The sequence below is a fragment of the Pseudonaja textilis genome, chromosome 1 (assembly GCF_049901715.1).
Source record: "Pseudonaja textilis isolate UNSWEBS1 chromosome 1, rPseTex1.2, whole genome shotgun sequence".
Classification (NCBI taxonomy): domain Eukaryota; kingdom Metazoa; phylum Chordata; class Lepidosauria; order Squamata; family Elapidae; genus Pseudonaja; species Pseudonaja textilis.
The window spans coordinates 141,615,796-141,635,136 of NC_141990.1; the positions used below are offsets into that span (position 1 = coordinate 141,615,796).

General features: G+C 38.7%; 1 protein-coding gene across 5 annotated transcripts in view; it reads left to right on the forward strand.

Moving 5' to 3' along the window:
• The window catches only part of KLHL29 (kelch like family member 29), a 415,683-nt gene that overhangs the window by 205,754 nt on the left and 190,588 nt on the right, over positions 1–19,341 (forward strand). Inside the window, exon 1 of one of the 5 annotated variants that reach the window (XM_087917981.1) lies at positions 14,709–14,813. The exons of the other annotated variants lie outside the window; for them this stretch is intronic. The gene's annotated coding sequence lies outside the window, so the exon portion shown is untranslated. Of the gene's footprint in view, positions 1–14,708; positions 14,814–19,341 lie in introns of those variants that run through there. 5 annotated transcript variants of the gene reach the window in all.

Below are 19,341 nucleotides of genomic sequence, written 5' to 3' on the forward strand. Positions count from 1 at the left end.
ATTCCACAGGGCCAAAGGTTGATCTATTGGTTTAGATGGAACCATATTGGAAACTCTGAAACTGGCACTGAGATAGGTTACGGTGATGGACAAAGATAAAAACGGATTTCTCTGTTACTGGCAGGTGCTGATTGGAATGGACCTCATCTTATCTTTAGCTGACAGCATTGCAGTTTAGTCCTTTTGAAGTGACAGCAACAGTGGGGGCGAACTTGCAATCTGGCCTTGTGATTTGGGGAGGAAACTGCAGCCAAAAAAGAACATTCAGTTCATGTGCAGTTTCCATTACAAGTAGAATGCTTCTAGAGAGACAGGATGGTCAGATGGAAGTCTGTTTACTATCCATTCCTTACTCAAGATTCCTTATATTTACAAATAAATATATAAATATAATATTGAATATAATATATTCAATTCCTTATATTTACAAATATATCTTCAATAAACAGAATGAGAGACAATTTTCCAAGTAGTGTATTGTTTTTACTGTATGTTACTTTCTTATATCAGGTGGAAATATCAAAAGAACATCTACATCTCCTTTATTAACTACAGATAAGGATTCACATATGTTGATCATGTCAAGCTGTAGAATGTCCTACAACAGTGGTCACCAACATCCGCAAAAAAATTTTGGTGGTCCGCAGAAAAATGTCACCCCCAAAGCAATGAATCCAGGCTGTGCAGGAACACAAGGCTGTGCCACCCACATGGCCCATGGGAACATAAGGCTTGCGTCACTTGCATTGTGAACAACAAGAGGTAGTGAGAGGAGGGGGGAAAGGGCGGAGGGGGGAACTTGCTCCATGTGCCCCACGCGCCTTGCCTGGCCACCGGGCTGTTTCTTTCCACTTCTTCTGCTTTTGACTGCATGCAAGGAAAGCAGCAGAAATCTTTCTCTCCCCCAAACTCCGCCAGAAGTGAGTCTTTGGGACCCTGCAAGGCATCCTGCTCCAAGAGGAATTTTCCTGCAGACTCTGCTGCTTCTGCTTTTACTGCAGAAACCCTGGGAAAATCCCCCCAAAAAGTCTGCAGGAAAATTCCCCACCCTGTTGTCCTACCGATCAATTGTTCTTTATTTGAGATCGGCTTCAGGGATGAAAGCGCAGAGTCTTTCTCTCTCAAACTCCACCAGAACGGGCAGCCGAGCGGGAGGTCCCAAAGGTGGGGTTGGGGAAGTGCGCCAACGGGGAGGAGGACCTGGGAAAATCCCCCCAAGCAGGAATCCCCTCCGTTTCCACCAATCAATCGTTTAGTGGGGGGGGGGGGCCCTTTTTTTTTTCTTGTTATGAGGGCCGGAGCGGCTGAAAAGTAGGTTAGTGAAGGAATGTGGAGGGGGTGGGGTGTGTGTGAGGGACCTCTGTGTGTATATGTGTGTGTGTGTTTGAGAGAGAGAGAGAGACAGAGAGAGAACATCACCACCAGCCCTCCAAGTTTAGATTGGATCTCTCGCTCTTTCTCTTTCCCCCAGCAGCAATGGTGGAGCTTCAGTGCTTGGCCAGCAGGGAGCCAGGCAAGGCCGCAAAAAAAGCAGCCCGGAGGTCAGGCGAGGTGTGTGGGGAAAAAAGTAGGACACTCCTCAAAAAGATGGCCTAGCCGTTTTTTCAGGAGTCAAAAGAAAATAAGGCCCTGTCTTACTTTCTAAGAAACACGGTAGAAGATAAGACCAATGGCGGGGGAGGAAAATCCACCCCTGGGTGGCTTGCTGACGTTGGTGGGAAAGTTGGTCTCATATTCCAGAGCTGAGGTAGTTACAGGACTGGCCCTTTGGTAATCCAGGAGCAGCTCCGGGATGACCAAAGGGCCAGTCTTGTGACTACTGAAGCTCTGGAATATGGGACCGACCTTCCCACCAACGTCAGCAAGCCACCATCAGTCAAAATTCATATTAGTGGTCTGCGCGATTTTAAATGACTTTGCTGGTCCCTGAGGTCCAAAAGATTGGCAACCCTTGTCCTAGAAAACCTTGGGATGCCAACATAAGTGATCAAGTTGATGCAGTCTGAATACAAATCAGGAGCACCATATGGAGAATTGATCGGTTTAAGATAGAGAGAGGAGCCTTATCAGGTTGCATTCTTTCGTTTTTTAAAAAATTCAACTTGTATGTTTAAGTGATCATGAAGAAGTTAGAACTTGAAGAATCAAAAATCAGAATTAAGGTTGGAGAAAGGAACATCAACAATTTTCAAAATGCTGACAATACAACTCCCCACTTCGAAATCAAAGAAGGCCTAAAACATCTGTTCAGAAGAATTAAAGAAGAACGCAAGAATGTTGGCCTCTCGCTGAATGTTAAAAAGAGTAAGCTTATGACCCCTGCATGAATCAAGTATGAAAAGGCAACAACATCACCCTCACAACTAAATGCACATTAGTTCATACTATCGTGTTTTCCATAGCTACCTAAACTTGGACTATGAAAAAAGTAACAGAACAATTTATTCATTTGAGCTGTCGTGTTGGAGAAGGTTCCTGCATATTCCTTGGACAGCAGAGATGACAAGCAAGTACTGGAGTATATAAAGCCGGACACATCACTGGAAGGCAAAATCACCAAGTTATTACTTATTTCAGCCATGTCACACGATCAAACTCATTCCCGCTATTTATTTTAGAATGTTTATATAGCTCCCTACTCACTCACAGTGACTCTAGGTGGCTTACAAACAGTAAAAACACAAAATAGAGAATAAAAATAAAAAATATTCACCCACTCTCGCAACAGCACATGATTAAATAAGCCATTTGATGAGCTCCATTGCACTCTGGTATCCTCAGGCCCGCTCGCATAACCACATCTTTAGGGCCTTCTGAAAGTTTGTCAACGTGAGGACCAGCCTAACTTCTGCAGGGATGATGTCCCAAAGGAGGGGAGCCACCATGGAGAAGGCCCTTCTGGGTCCCACCAGATGTACCTCCTTAGAGGTTGGGACCCACAACATTCCTTCCCCCCTTGCTCTAGTGGGTCGGGTGGATGTGACCAGCAAGAGGCAGTCCCTCAGTCAACCACATCCCAATCCATGAAGGGTTTTAAAGGTGACAACCAGTTATGCTTGGAATGGTCAGCTGTAAAAGAAAACGAGACAGTCATAAAACTTAGTGGTTAGACATTTTCAAAGTTAACACCAACCAGAGCATAAAAACAACTGAAGGAAGCTGTACAAGATCAGAAATTGTGGAGAGAAATATTCCATAGAATCTCTGGGAATCGGACAGGATTGAAAGAATATCAACATCACTATCTTCCTGTAAAATAATTAAATCATTGTGTATATCACATAAACATTTATTGGGTAAAACCAAAAATATAGCAATCAAACAGAACAGCAGTGACAAAACTGTCCCAAATTGCTGAAATATAAACATTTCAGAGATGTGAGAAAAGAACTAGTGAAGAAAAATATTTGATACACCCTGAGTTTCAATTTAAGAAAGAAAAAAGTAGAAATAATGCCAAAAATTGAATGCTAGTAGCCATTATACCAAATGCTACAAATCACTATGTTAATGAAATAAGCTATTACTCTTAACTTAACATTAGATTATGAACTAATTTTATTAGGATGCTGGGAGTTTATTAATGATTTTTATTAGGTACAAGACAGAAAGGATAAATCAAAATTTTAGGTGAATTTTAGGCATAGCTTCTGTCCACTCTAACGTCTAAGCAAGTCCACTGTTTGAAGATCAAAATCTAGTTGTAAAACATTAAATAGAATAATTTAATTATCATTAAAATCAAAAGCCTGAGGGTTAACACAAAGAGCAATTATCTTAGATCTCCCATTTGTTATGCATTCACTGGTTGCACACAGAAGTTGAAAGGAACATGGAGAAAAAGAGAGTGCTGATTTTTATCTCAATAAATGATCAAGTGAACAATAGGAATACTTCTCCTGGTTGGGAGAGGTGCTTTATTTCTCCTTGAAACAGGCTTCTTGGTTTCAAGGTAAAACTCCAAACATAACCTCCTGCCATCACTAATCCACAACCTGAAGATGCCATTTCTTGAAATATGGTACTTCAAATTGACATCCAATCACCACTAGATGCCATCAGCTTTGAAAAGAAAAAAACTTAACTTTCATCAACTGTTTTATATCAAGGTGAATAATTCAAGTGATACTTATATCACTTGATCTTCTTAACAAGGAAGAATTGTGAAGAGAGCAAATAAGGCTTTAATAGCAACAAAATTCTGAAGGAATCAAATAATATATTCCACATGGAAAGAACAAAAGGATGGTTATAGACAGGGAGAAAGTCTTCTTACCTTACAAAAGCAAGCAGTCAGGCTAATAAAAATTGCAGTTAACAGTTCAAAGCATTAGCAGTATTCAGTGCACAAACTTGTAGGACAATACATTCAATTTTTAAAAATTTACTAATTTTTACTGGTGGTAACGTATTAGTACAAATTTTTTTTGCTAATAATCACACAAATACAATCATATCAGTGCAAAACATTTATCATAAGGGAGGCTAATAATATAAACTTTATGGTTGGAGAAAAATGAAACAGGGATACATGAATTTGGCTAACAAGGTAAAAATAAAGCAGGCAAAATCCTTCTCGGAATTCTTTCCAGTTCTGAGTGGTGGCATCTTCCTTATTTATACTGCAGAAGTAGCAGGGAAGGATTGAAGCTAATTATTTGTAGCATTGTTTCTTTCTTTGATGCAGAAAACCTAAATCTGGTAGAAAATAATAGTGATAAGTTAACAGGACAAATCTCAGCATATAAGCTTTTGCTTTTCAGCTGTAAATTGGAGAGACAGGGTACCATAGCAAGCAAGGTAAAAAGAATTGAAGTTCTGAAATGAGTGTTGGCCATTAGTCATTCATTTCAGCTAGTGATAGATCCATGTAAGGTACCTACTTATGAAACATCTAAGAGATAGGCTAAAGGTGGTACCTTATTAGTCACTGAATATAAAGAGGTTGTCCCAGTAAAATACCAAAGGCTGCAGCAATTTGCTGTAACCTAAATATCCTGCTACTTTACTTATTGGATTTATTATCCACTGCAATTTCAGGACACTTAGTAATATACAGTGAAGTGGAAAAGCAGATATCAATAGAGTAGGCAGCCATCTAAACTGACCTGAACTCTTTGCAGAACTCTGAAGAAATAAACTTTCTGGAGGAAAGAGACAGAAATGTCAGGGGCAGAACTCCAAAACAAAGCAGAGAAGTTCAAGGAAGTGTAAGAGAAGCATCGTAACTTATGCAAGATCTGGGAGGAGATGGGAAATATTTCCCACACTTCAGCCAAGTTTAGAATTCCAGCTTCATTAAATGAAACAGGTGGATGTTTCACCCACAAGGACATGGGGAAACTTCAGAGACAATTTATTGTGCCCAGGAAATTTTGTAAGCTTGGCCCTATATTCTTTGAAATGGAAACCTAGAGTGGATGGAACTAAGGAAAAGCAACGTTTTTGCTTAGAGTGGATGGAACTAAGGAAAAGCAACATTTTTGCTGATCTAAGTATGACAGGGACTTGACTGGCTATCTAAAACTATGTGGGATTTGGCAGAGAGTGAGACATAGCACAAACAGGATAAAGATGTCCTCACATACCATGGAAACAGTACTATGTAGAATATTTTGTTCATTTTGAAAGAGTAAAAGATAATATGTACAAAAAGAATAGAAGCTCTTTATCGGATCACTGTGACAGTAGTGTTTAGCTGGAAATAATTTTGCAATTATATAAAATTTCTTTTAAGCTCCCAAGCCCGCACAATATGTGGCACACCAAACCGAGAATACAGTACTAGTTTTCTATTGTATTTTGCATGACAACCACCTTGTGTTTGCAGTCACAGACAGATGGTTTATCAAGGTTTGCAGTTCTGCCTTTCTTGGATATTTTTAGATTTGTTCTTCTTTCTAAAAATAAATGTAATAAGATATGTAATTTATTCATTCCTTGAGAGTCCACATATTTCTCAAAATATAATTTGGGCTCTGCTTACCTTTTATTTTCTGGGAAGTGTGTACCTGAATGTAAGTGTGTGTGTGTGTGTGTGTGTGTGTGTGTGTGTATTGTCCTTCAGTGAGTGAAGTATTCTAATTTAATTGAATCTGGTATCTTCTTCAGCTACTCCACATAAGTGATAAATATTTGTGGAAGAATGGACGAAGTATAATATTCCAACTAACTCAGCATGATATCCCAGTTCTTTCTGATAAATGATGGTGGCCTGTGAAGATTTGCAGACCAGTGTCTGAGCTTCATGTAAACTGGGTTAATTGAAGTTACAATCAGTTTTATGATTTTTAAAGATATCCTTCTTCTTTTGTTTTCTAGTAACCATTTTAAGTTAATTAAAAATAACTCATACTCATTTCAAAACTTCAGATGTATTCCTTATATGGATTCCTAAATACAACAGCTTAAATACAAATTGTGCCAGTAAAAGGCTGTGGTAGCAGCAGGGAAATTTAGCTTTTTCAGGTCCTCTTTTCTTTCTATAGCCAATTGCAATCCCTAAAAAATTGCTCCAGAGAGGAATTCAGAGTGTTACAGTTAATGGTTGTGGAAGGAGGTTTATAATTGCTGCATGTGTCCTCTAACTGAAATATTGCTGGTAGAAGCATGTTCAGAGGCACGCAAGGCCAATGCCCATTGAGCAGGGCATTCTAAAGTGGCTAGAACCACCCATCCCAATGTATTCACTGATGGATCCACAGGCAGCAAAGATGTTCTCTTTGTCCAGGAATACTTTCTCATGCCTTGTATGACACCTTTCTGGAGTCATACAACAAAGTCCAGAAGGCAGAATGGGAATCCCTAGAACAAAAGTCAAAGGTTAAAGCTTCCTGAAGGTGCTCACTTCCTCCCAAAAGATGCACACATGGCAGCATTGGTATGGGAACCATATTAAATCAAGACAGCAACAATAACAACCAACCAAGCACCCAGAAGATAGAAAAGTGGAAATCCTCTAACACAAAGCTCATGAGATATAGCTATAGATAATATGGCTACCACTGGTACCTCCAATTTGCTCCTTTGGCCATCTCAGCCTCATAGTATTTGAACAAGTGAAATTAACCTTTAGGAATCCAGTTCCATTCTGTTCTATAAACCTTATCTGCAAGGTTGAGTATTTCTTTTCATCTTTAGAGGATAATTGGCACAAATTGGATATCAGGTAAGCAATAAAGAAGTATGTGAGCAGAACAGAGGAATTAAGAATTTCAGACAATCTCTTAGTCTCTTTCTGACAGACTCACCTGGGCCCCAAAGCTTTACAGAACAGCTTCAGGTGGATCAAAGCTTGCATCAAAGTAGCCTACAAGGCTCAAAATAAGCCTGCAACATAGAGAATTGTGATCCCCTTCCCTAGAATAGGTTTAGCTACTGTTCACATCAAAGCACCCAGGACATATCTGTAGGGCTGCATGTGATCTTCTTTTATAAAGCTTTACAAATTTGATTCTTACGCCTAGGATGAAATCTCCTTCAGCAGGTTGCTACAGAATACAATTTCCAGTAGGGACTGGAGTGTTTAATCACCTGCCCCTAAAGATAGTTCCGATAGGATTTGGATACTCTGGCTCTCCCAAGGTGCTTTTCAAAAGGCAGCTGGACATTTTGATTTTTTTCCTTGAAAACATTTCACTTCTCATCCAAGAAGCTTTTTTGCCTGAGAAGTGACAAATGAAACGTTTTCAAGGAAAAAGAACCAAGAAAGTCCAATTGCCTTTTAAAAAACACCTTCAGGGCAACCATGACCTGGATGATTGACCTCCATAGACACAATTCTCTGGCTCTGCCATAGGAAAACTGTATATAGTTTGTTAGGATATTCAGTTTAATAGCTGGAACAGTAAAATGTACAATAGGTCAGCGCACACAGTTATAGTTGATGAGTTGGAGAGTGTTCACTCATACATGAGGCAATCTACGCTATGATTGGTTGCTGTGGATGTTTTCCCTACTTTATTTCTTCTCTGTACACTGTATACTGTTGAATTTACCTCCTGATTGTTCCTATGTTCCTGGCTATCTTGCCTGCTGTAAATATAAATGTAAAATATATTTATTTATATACAACTACAAGTTTGTGTCTCTGACTTCATGTGGACAGCTGCTTTGCAATTCCCTGACATGGTTTTTACAGTGGAGGTCCTTTTTTAGGGAAAGAGGCAGGGCATCTAGCCCACCCATGTATTAAAGACACAGAGAAAGGGGACTTTATGAGATTTGCAAGCATATATTCTAAATTTATAGTTCCTAAGTTCTTTGTACTTTGAGCCTACTCTTTACTTGCATTTCTTCCCACCAGTTGCATTTTCAAAACTTTTCCTAGCCTTGCATCCCAAGTCAGTAGAAAAATGATACTGACTCATGGATGGCCTGTCTCTAGCGTAGGAAAAGGGGTTTCTTGGTAAGTATAGTGTGGTGTTCTCTGTTGTGGTTTAGACCTAGAACAATTGTTTATTCAGTTATGAGTAGTTTTGCAAAATTGTAATGAATAATATAAGAAAAAAACATGATAATTCATGAATAATTTTAGCATGGCTTTTCCCTTATATTAGTTTCGTAGGTTTATTACAAGATTTCATACATACATATATACATACATACATACATATATACATACTTACATAGTACACACATACATACAGAGAGAGAGACTTAGATCCATACTTCAACTTCAGAAATATATGTATTTTAAATATTTTGATGTATTTAACTTATTTCTGTAGTCCTATGGAATTATTCAGTGATAACCCTTCAGAGGACATTTCTTTGATGATATTTTTAATGGAAAGTATATGAGTTTTCTTTATTAAAAATACTTTAAATAATAAGAAAGAATGCAAAGCATGTACCATGGGTGTGGGATTTATTCCAGTTTAACCAAGGAATCGCTTTCTATTTTTTTAAATAGGCTCTTTCAGCTTCCATTTCAGAGATTTTAATTCTCCCAAAATTGCCATATTGAAGTCTTAATTTCTTTCTATTACTGTGCTCCAAGACCTTTTATGATGATGAGCAAAATTAGTCTTTTTAGCAAGTAATTACTTAAATTACTTTAATTATCTAATAATGTAACGTCAGCAACAAAAATTATATATACTCCAGCAGAACCATTATAATGCTGATGAAAGTAATTGTTAGACCCTAAATACTAGCCTATCTTTTCCCAAAGCCAGGAATTTGTACGATTTCAGTGTTCCTTGCTTAGCATAATTTGGCTTCAGGTGTTTATCATACCAGTCAGTGATAGCTAGAAAGGTATTTGGTATAATTAGTTAAGTGATTCATAATTACTGAAACATCTGTCTGAATTAATCCCAGCAAAGTAACTGATTTATTAAACTAAAATATTCTCATAATGCGTTTGACCATATTGTCCCCTTGGAATAATTGGAAAGGCACCTTAGAGAAATTTATTTTCATTTTTTTCTTCGTATATTATATGCCATAGATCTTTAAAAATATATTTTGGAATGAAGCTTTTGGGTTGCACTTTAATAGCATTGGATTCTTATAGTAAACTTATTTTTCTTTCACCTGCTTGTATTGTATTTTCTGGCATGGTAATGTTTTCTCCAATTCAGTTATATCATCCTCACTTCTCAAAGAAGTGGCTAAGAGCATTATAGTAACAGTTTATGCTTGAATTGATGGAACAATTAATTTTACTTAATTTTTACGAAGCTGGCTTTTGTTTTATGATTAAATAATTCTCTCTGATGCAGAAATAAAATCAGTTTTCTATTTATGATGAACATAAAGTATTTGGAATTGTGCTTTGAAGTATCTTTGAGTTTCATTATATCACAGAAAAGCCAGTTATTCATACTCTAGGGCTGTTTGTATATTTGTCAGTTTCTGTCTGTGACTGTGGTGTGTGTCTGTGTGTGTAACAGTCACTAGGTTCTAATAGCAGAATTGCAGAATCAAAAGTTACTGTCTCATTTTTTACATTTTAACATTTATTGGTGAATGCAGGAGTCAAAATGTATTTATTGAAGCCAGTGCTGCCTAAGGGTTTTTTACCCCCATTCTGTTATACCTTAATTGTTTCTAATCAGCCTTCCATGTTTTGACATCCAAATGGTATTGGAAACAACAATGTTTTATCTAATGCAATTGCCTGGCTAATTTGAAACAAAATCTAAAAACTTTCAGCCCTCTTTGACCTATTTAAATTAGGAATAAAGTGTAAAGTGACTAACTCTCACTTTAAGCCAGTGGCGTCCAGGCTAAAACAGTTGTGACAGTGGAGGGATGATGTTTCATGTCCCTGTTCTATATTAGGGAAAATGTTTCTTCCTTATATATGCCACATCATGTGATGCTATGATGACAACTATGATGAACAGTTCATCGCACAATAATGCTTACTATTTAGAACTATTTTCAGTGACCTCTGATCATGAACGTAATACACAGTGACCCAAAGGATAGCCTTATGACTGAGGAGGATTTAAAAAAAACAATATTTGAAGCAGCCAAATCCAATATGACTTGGAGTTGTTTTAGCTGATTGATAGAATCTTGCTTGGGGGCTCTGTTTAATGATACGACTGCAAACAGTTTTGACTTGGGGGTCTATAAGGCAGCAGAATTTATATTTAGTCCTGCTCAAAATTATTAGTTCAAAGGAACAGTGATCATTCTTTTTATAGGAAAGTTTAAAGAAGGGAATAAAAAGAAATGCATTTCCTTCCATGTACCCTTCCATTAATTTAAAAATAGCAACCAATCTTGGTAAACTACTTTAAGTATATTGGATAAGAGACAGATTTCCGATTGACCATTGGTTTCTTTATCACTTTCAAGAAGTGCTGAAAGATTATTTGTCAGATTTGCAAGAGGGGGTTGCATTTGAAAGAAGTGGTATGATAGGCCTTCAAAGGAATTTCACAAGTTTCCTTTGTTTAAGACTGAAAGTCCATCTGTCTTTCTACATCAAGGTATCATAGCAAACGGAAGCCATTGTGTTCATGAGCTAACTTCAGAAGAACAGATGTGTGAAAAGAACCTATAAAAATGGACACCTTTTTTATTTCAAAGAAAGCTCAGGTTTTACTTTACTATTGAATAGGTATCGTTTCAAAGTCACTTTGAAAATTTAATGTTTTGTGATATAGGAAAACTTCACTGGAAATAAAATTGAGGGTTTTTTTTAAGTACTAATCAAAGTTGATAAATGCTTTGTTGTGAATTCTAATTATTCCTGTTTTCTGTACTGCATTTCTGAAGGGATTAGTAGAATAATAAATATTGTACAATCAGCAAAAACGTATATTGGAACTAGCAGGTTGAAATCAATGATGCTCATTTAAATAGATTAAAACTGTTTAAGGGAAAGGGTATATTTTAAAATAGTTTCTTGATCATTTATTTTAGTAGTATGATCCACTAGACCAAACTGCATCCCCTAAACTATATATGCAAATTGGTGTCACACCCTAGCCTGCAGTTCATCCTCAGAAGAAGTAAGGTGCTTGGTACAGGTAGCACTTGTTTAATAACATTAATTGTGACCAGAAACTCTGTTATTAAAGGAGGCATTTGTACAATATGACATCATGACTATGATGATTCATGATGACAGTTGTAGCAATTATTGTTATTTATATCACAATACCCTTTGCCCTGAAACACCGTAGACTGAATTCCAGGTCAGAATAAGGAACTTGATTGCTAATACAAATACAATATAGATATAAACATTACAATAACTGTTCAATTGCAATAGATTATAAGAACACCTTGTACAGAACATCTTATACGTCAGAATACCCAAACCAGGATCTCGGACTAGTTATTTACTAATGAGTCAGAAATCATGGTTACTTTTTGGGTTTTGTTCTATGAGACAGGCTATCAAAAGATGACATGATAAACAAACTGCAAACAGCAATCCTATGATCTGTTTATCTGCTCCTCCTGACAGGAGAAGCCATGCAGGAACAATTATACCATGCATGCTACACTAGTTTTGTTCATAGCAAGCTGGATGTCACTGAATTTCTAATTTATTGGATTATAGCCAGTAGCTTGTAAGTTTTAACCTAAAAAGTGTAAGGTTGCAGAAAAAGAAAACTTGTTTGTTCAAATATTCAAACCTATTTCTCTGAATAAATCCTGATGTGTTGTTGACTTACACGCTAGAGCTGTGATGTGCAATGTGCTATAGAGATCCAAATTAGAAATGTTTGGGAAAATCATTAGTGCAATATCATCTGCAGTGTTTATTGTACTGTGTAAGTTTCCTTCTTTGAAAAAGTTGTGCAAAACTTATTATCTGTGCTTTCTCATCTAAAATGAGCCTTGTGCCTCATGATGCTTTTTACAACGTTATTAAGTGTATGTGAAAAAAAAAATAGCTGTTTCCCGCGTAATACATTCTGTCTGCAATACTGCACAGCACAAAACCCGTGGTTAACCTTATACTTTGTAAGCAACACTCTAAGACAGTGCTGACACAATGGCTGAGCACAAGACTTAAACATTGTGCTTCACAGTTTTTGCAGAGTTCGAGATTCAGATGTTACAATTCTTAGGTTTATTGATATCTCTTATAGCAGTAACTTTTCTCCATGGAAATTAAGACTGCATATAAAATGAGATATAGCAAAGCTGAAAGGTATTGGTCTTAAATTATGTAGGAAGTTTAATGTCTGTGTATCATTAAACCTCAGTCTTCTTGGTCAGAGTCATATGTGTTAATATGATTGCTTTTTAATTAAATTATAAAATTGAGGAATTTTTAAACGTATGGTTCATATTTCTTTGTGCAGAAAACAGACTGAAATCTGTAGAATGTATAGGATTTATGCCACTCATACACAATGTAGTTATGGTTGTTTTTATCCCTAGAAATATTAAATCTTGGAGAGCCATCAAGAAGTGTGGCAGTTTGTGACTTCAGTACATGCCCAGCAGGGATTAATTTATCTTCAGCTGCTCAGGTTTTTGATTTGTTTGTTTGTTTGCAGCAGGACTCAAATTATTTAGGGTCTATGGCTTCTAAACCATAGCTTCTAAATCACAGGTCTCATTTTCGCGGCCCGCGGGCCAATTGCGGCCCTCGGGACGATATCCTGTGGCCCCCACCGTGATATGAAAGAAGTATAATATTAGTGCGGATTAGTGATTTTTTTTTAACAACGTTTTTTGTGGAATCCCTTATGCGGCCCAGCCTCACCCAGGCTCTGCCTCCAGCAGGCCCCCAGGTAAATTGTGTTTGAGACCCCTGTCCTAAATATTACAAAAATATAATTAATGAGCTTTGTGCATTTTGATTGGCTGAAAACTCTAAGCTTAAACAGAAGAGTAATCACAGGACCAATTTTAAAATCTCTTTATTTTTAAGCCCTTGCATTTGCATTGCTCATCTTACTCCTCTGTTGCAAGACCATGTTGATATTTACAGTCTTCCTTCTGCAGAAGCATGGAAATAGTTTAGCACAGAAACCTCTTGTGCTTCCAGACTTGAGCAATCAGGGATGTCAAACCAATGGAGACTAACGGTGCTCATCAACAAAATAGCCATGGGGAAGGAGAGATAAAGCATTTGAAATGCTATTTAGCACTTTAACAGCAGAATGCCACTTTGCATTTGTATTTCTGAATTTATATTCTTTACCTATCTTACCATAACATTTTTAATTTGTGGTTGGCACAGCAGAAAAATTATGAGTGTAGTCTAACACATACCCAAATAGAGTTTGAAAATGATAGCTGGGCTTCACAGAGAAAGCTTGATGAAAACAGATAAGGGAAAAACAATGGGATCAGAACATTTAATAGTAACTTTTATAAGTCACTTAATACACAAATGAAGGTTGAAATCCACTGGAGCACATTCGATTAAATGACCTTAAGTAGTTTGCATTTAATCTGACATTAAAGTTAAAATTCCTATATTGGCGAAAACTGATATTTCTTGCAACTTGGAAATCTGTTCAAGAATGCACTGCTTTGGTAGAACCAACTGTTTTGCAAATAGCTACTGAAATCCACAGAACTATACTGTTTTTTTCTCTTGTTACTTTCTATAAAAAAGGAAAATTGGTGAGATGGCCGGAGAACAACAGTGAAGAATATTCTGAGCTACACTTTCAGACAAGCACAAAATTATTGGCCCTTTCTAGTGTTTATTTTAGCATTCTGGGAGACCATTTTTTTCCAAGAGTCTATCTGTCCAACCCAATCAAATAGAATGGGCGTACTACAGATCCCATCAACCAAAGAGTGTGGGGATTAGAAAATAGGCTTTTTCTTCAGTGGCCCCTGCTCTATAAAACATCCTCCCATCGGAGATTAGAATGGCCCCAATTATGTCAGCGTTTCATAAGGCCCTAAAATCCTGGCTTTGTTCCCAAGTCTGTGTACTGAACGTGTTAAGAGCTGGCTGTATTGCTAACAGACCAAATGCAGTATTTTGGCTGCTATGTATATTTATTCTGGATGTTTTTATTGTTTTAAAATGTTTTTAGCATCTTAATTGTAATATATTTTTTTGAATTGTAAGCCACTGAGAGACATTACCTGAGATGGGCTGCTGGAAGGAAGGAAGGAAGGAAGGAAGGAAGGAAGGAAGGAAGGAAGGAAGGAAGGAAGGAAGGAAGGAAGGAAGGAAGGAAGGAAGGATTCAAAAGATAGAAGGAAAATGCACCGGGTTTAAACTCTTGGAAGCTAGATCTAAAACAAAAGCTTTGCCTTTTTCGCATTGCAGGGAACAAATATTCTGGGTGACTGTGGCTTCCTTCTTGTCTGCAGTAAAGGATCTTATCTAGCCAAGTCATTTCTGAGAGTCTTCTGCCAGGGTAAGTCTCTTCCTAAATAAGGAGTTGAGTGTCTGCAAAGCCAAGACTTGCTGTCAGGCTCTGATGCGAAATCTGGCTTTATTTGGAGGGCATTTTGCCCACTCTTTCAGATGCTTTTCTTAGATACCCCTAAGAACCTTCCATTCCTCAAACATCCTATCATACTGTTGTCCTCTTTTTTTGTGCTGATGTTTTTATAAGCTCATTTAACTTTGTGTTTCCTCTATTCATTCAGGTTTTTGACCACTCAAATACTTTTGATAATGAAATGTTGTTTGAATGTGTATGGGTGCTATTAGAGATTTAAACAAAAAAACCCAGAGAAAAATATATAGTAACAAGCAACATAGGAAAGTATCACAGATGAAAGTATAATTAGAAAAATATTAGACTGTGCGGAGATGGATAGATTGGCATTAATAATAAAAGATAAGGAAGAAACAGAATATTTTTCAATATGGGATATGTTTTATCAATGGTTAGATAAAAGAAGTAGAACTTAGGGGATGAAAGATTACTGATATGTAGAAGTAAATGATGCAAGAATTTTATTATATATAAGCAAATTTTAGTATTATTATGGTTGTTGTTATTATTATTATTATTACTTTTACCGGTGTTTTATATACTTTATACTTATACTTTGTATAAGCAAATTGATCCAGACAACTACATTGTTTATTAAGCATTTATGTATTTTAAAGAAGAAAAATGTATAAATAACATTCCCCAAAAAAGTATCTTATGATAATTTTAAGTCATAGTGAATCTTCCTTAGTTAGTATCATTAGACATTTTGCTGGTTTGTGAAGTTGTACTCCTTTCGCCAAAATGGAAACCTAGCAACTCAGGAAGACTACAGCAGCTGACAAGACTCTTGTGAAGCTTGTGGATCCTGGGGGAAGTTAGTCACTAGGAAATATCCCCCTGCTACTTTTCCAGTAATATAAATGTGTTTCATCACATCAGTCCACGTGGATGGAAGTTTAGAACGAGTTGAATAATTCCATGGTGCATGCTGAGTTTCATAAAATAAATTCAGTCAGAGAAACTCTTATTAGTATTTAGTGCACTCAAGATGGTCCGACCTCTGCATTTTCTTCAAATGACCTATATAGTCTGGAAATATTTACTTTTCTTTCACAGAAGCTTCCAAAGATAGTGTTTGCTGAAGAAAGGAAAGAATAGTGAGAAAAAAAAGTATAATTTGATAAGGTTTAACTTGCAACTATATTTTTAAAAAGATGGGAGAATGAGGGAAAGAAAGAAAACATGTACTAAGCAAAATTATTCTTGCATATACAGATAGTCCCTGACTTACGACCATAATTGACTCCAAAATTTCTGTTGCTAAGTGAGACATTGAAGTGAATTTTCCCCCATTTTATGACCTTTCTTGCCACATTTGTTAAGTGAATCTCTTCGGTTGTTAACTTAGTAACAGGATTGGTAAATGAATCCAAGTGGTGCAGTGGCCTTAGAGGTAGAGCTCTTGCCTCACAATCAGGAGGCTGTGGGTTCAATCCTAGATAGAGGCAGATATTTCTCTCTCTGGGCACACTGAGAATATATCTGCTGACAAAACTCTGCATTGGTGACAGGAAGGGCATCGGGCCATTAAAAAAATCTCTGCTAGCTCCATTCAGTTGCCCAGAATCCACCCCACAAAGGATTATGGGGTCGTTAAATGAAGATGATCATTAAATAAAACTGACTTCCCCTTTGACTTTGCTTATCAGAAGGTCATAAAAGATGACTCTGGGATACTGCAACTGTCATAAATATGAGCCCGTTGCCAAGCTTCTGAATTTTGATCGCATGACCACAGGAACGCTGCAATGTCTGTGTGAAAAATGATCATGTCACTTTTTTCAGTGCCATTTTAACTTTGAAAAGTCACTAAACAAATTGTTGTAAAGTGAGGACTACCTGTATATTCATGTCATGCCATGCAATTAAATGATTTATGAGATAGTCATTCTAGTTAATCCTAGAAACAATTGGAAATCCAGCATGTAATAAAGTCCAGATTCCTAAGTAAACCTCATAAAGAATAGTTCTGCAGATTTTTAAATTTGATTATCCTTATCAGCTTCTCCAGTAGGTTTCATATTCTTTGGTAGAACAGCATTCTCCCTCTCTTTCTTTTTCATTACATATTCAATGAAATTAAATTATCATAATGAAATCCTACATATCAGACACGGTGCATCCTGGAAGCTGCAAAATGTTCAGATAAGAGAAGTTTGTTACTTACTGACTTTGGGGTAAATTGAAGATGTAGAATGTGTAAAATGAAGTGTTTATTTAAGAAAGAAATGCAGATTTAGATGGGGCTATGCTCCATTTATTGCAAGTAGGTATTTTTATTTCAGAAAATATGAAGCAGAGAGGAATGATACAGATCTGCTAACTCTACCCAGCTCTACCTGTCTTGCTGCAGTCCTTTCCCATCGATTCTCCTGCCATTGCTCTGCTTCAAAACAACTGCAATTGCAAATAGAAAAAGAGATATGTCACTTGGACACACTTTAAGAATACATTACAGCTGACATACATGTCAATGAAGGAAAGCACCACAATTTCAAAGGCATGTTACTCTATTACTGATGGGAGTGTACGGTTATACTCTATACTGCGATTTGTTACATTTAATGTTTACACATATCTTCTAGAGAAGAACATAATGTAGACGGATAACAGGAGGCACCAACTTTGTCATGCTTACCTTTCATTTAGATCTGCCATAGGCAGGAACGGAAAAATACAGCTCAGTATATAACATTACTGTTGTCGTTAATATGATAGACTTTATCTCCATAATTTATCAACTGGTTCCCCTTGGTTCAAATGGAACTATTACCTTTCAACTAGGCTTTGAGTGCACCCAAAGTTAATTTATACTATGATTGAATGGGGCGTTGGTTCTTACCTGATACGCTTCTTTTTCGTAGAGCTGTTGAGAGTGTCCAGGTTGGGAGGAGCTCCAGTCTCGGCTCTTTCAGGCTGAGCTTGAAATTGAGGAACGCCCCCTCACCGTCACGTGGTCCTCGGGCGCTCCCCAGGTTTTTGCACAGACGAGAAGGAAGGTCCTGTTCTCATCACACTCAGGAAAAAAATATATTAGATTGCTCGGTCAAACAGCCAGGTTTCCCACCAGACGGCCTACGGTGGGGCTGGACACTCTCAACAGCTCTACGAAAAGAAGCGTATCAGGTAAGAACCAACGCCCTTTTCCATAGAGCTGTCTCGAGTGTCCAGGTTGGGACATACCAAAGCTTGGCTAGTCCTGTGGGTGGGGCCCGTCTGGTATAGAATCTCTCCTGGAACCCTGATGACCCGCTGGAAGGCATGCCCAACAGGAGAAAACCCTGGATATTGGGATGTCTCAACAAGTGGCCTAGAGAGGAGGCGGAGCTATCCGGGAGGCAGTCCCGCCAAAGAGGCCAACAGGTGTGCACTGGGACCGGGATTCAAGAAACTGGGAAGACCGACCGTGGGGGAATTCCCTGGGAGAACTCTGGGACAGAGAGAAGGAGGGGAGGTGCAGAGATCTGTGTGAGGCCCGGGAGCGCAAGAAGGGACCCCGCTAGCATTGAATGGGGGTAGATGTGTTGCCGACCAGGCGCCCAGGGCAGGGTGAGGAGGACAAGAGTGCTCCTGGGGTAGGAGCCTGTTGCAAGCAGGGGTTAAAGATCGGAGTAGAGGTAGGCCTTCTCGCACTCCTTCCTCTTTTTTTTTTTTTTAAAAGGACAAGCGCCTGAGGGCGACTGCATTATCGAGAACGACGGAACGAACCTCCCCGGATCCCCGGGAGGGCTTCCTGGAAGGATTACCTCCGGACCCATCCGCCCGCTCGGTAGGGAGATCTATAGGGAGAGGATCGGTAGTATCTGGCAAAGGAGGAGGAATGAGAAGAACCCTGGCGAGGAGAGGGGGAGCCTCTGAAGTCGGACCTCCTAGAGAGGGAAGGGAGGTACTTGCGCTTGTTCCGGGTCTCGCCAGGAATGGGTCGAGAACCGGTCCAATAACTTCCCCCAGAGATGGGGGCTGTTGCTAGCTTAGTCTTGTTTTTAACGTCCGCTTGCCAGTGGCGGAGCCAGAGTAGACGGCGGGCGGTAACCTGGGACTAAATGGCCCTGGTGGAGAACTTTGCCGCCTGGAAGGTGGCGCTGCAAAACTCGGCGCGGCCAGGATCTTGGCAATGTCCTGGTGCGCCCTGAGATTGGCTGTGGGGACATGCTGCTTGAGCTGCTGGAGCCACTTGATGGAAGACCTGGTGAAAAACGACGCGGCAGTGGAAGCCCTGACTGCCCAGCGCCAGAGAGGTGAGCGCGGCACAGGGCCAGTTCAGCTCGCTTGTCCTCGGGCTGGAGAGCATCGAGTGAGTCGCTGGGAGTAGAGCGGAAACCAGGCCTCCACGGGCTCGCCCACGGGGAGGGGATCGAGCAAGGTGGAGAACTGCGGTTCCAGGTTAAAAACCGCTTGTCCTGGGCGTTGGGGGGAGGGGGCCCCGAGGAGGCCAGCT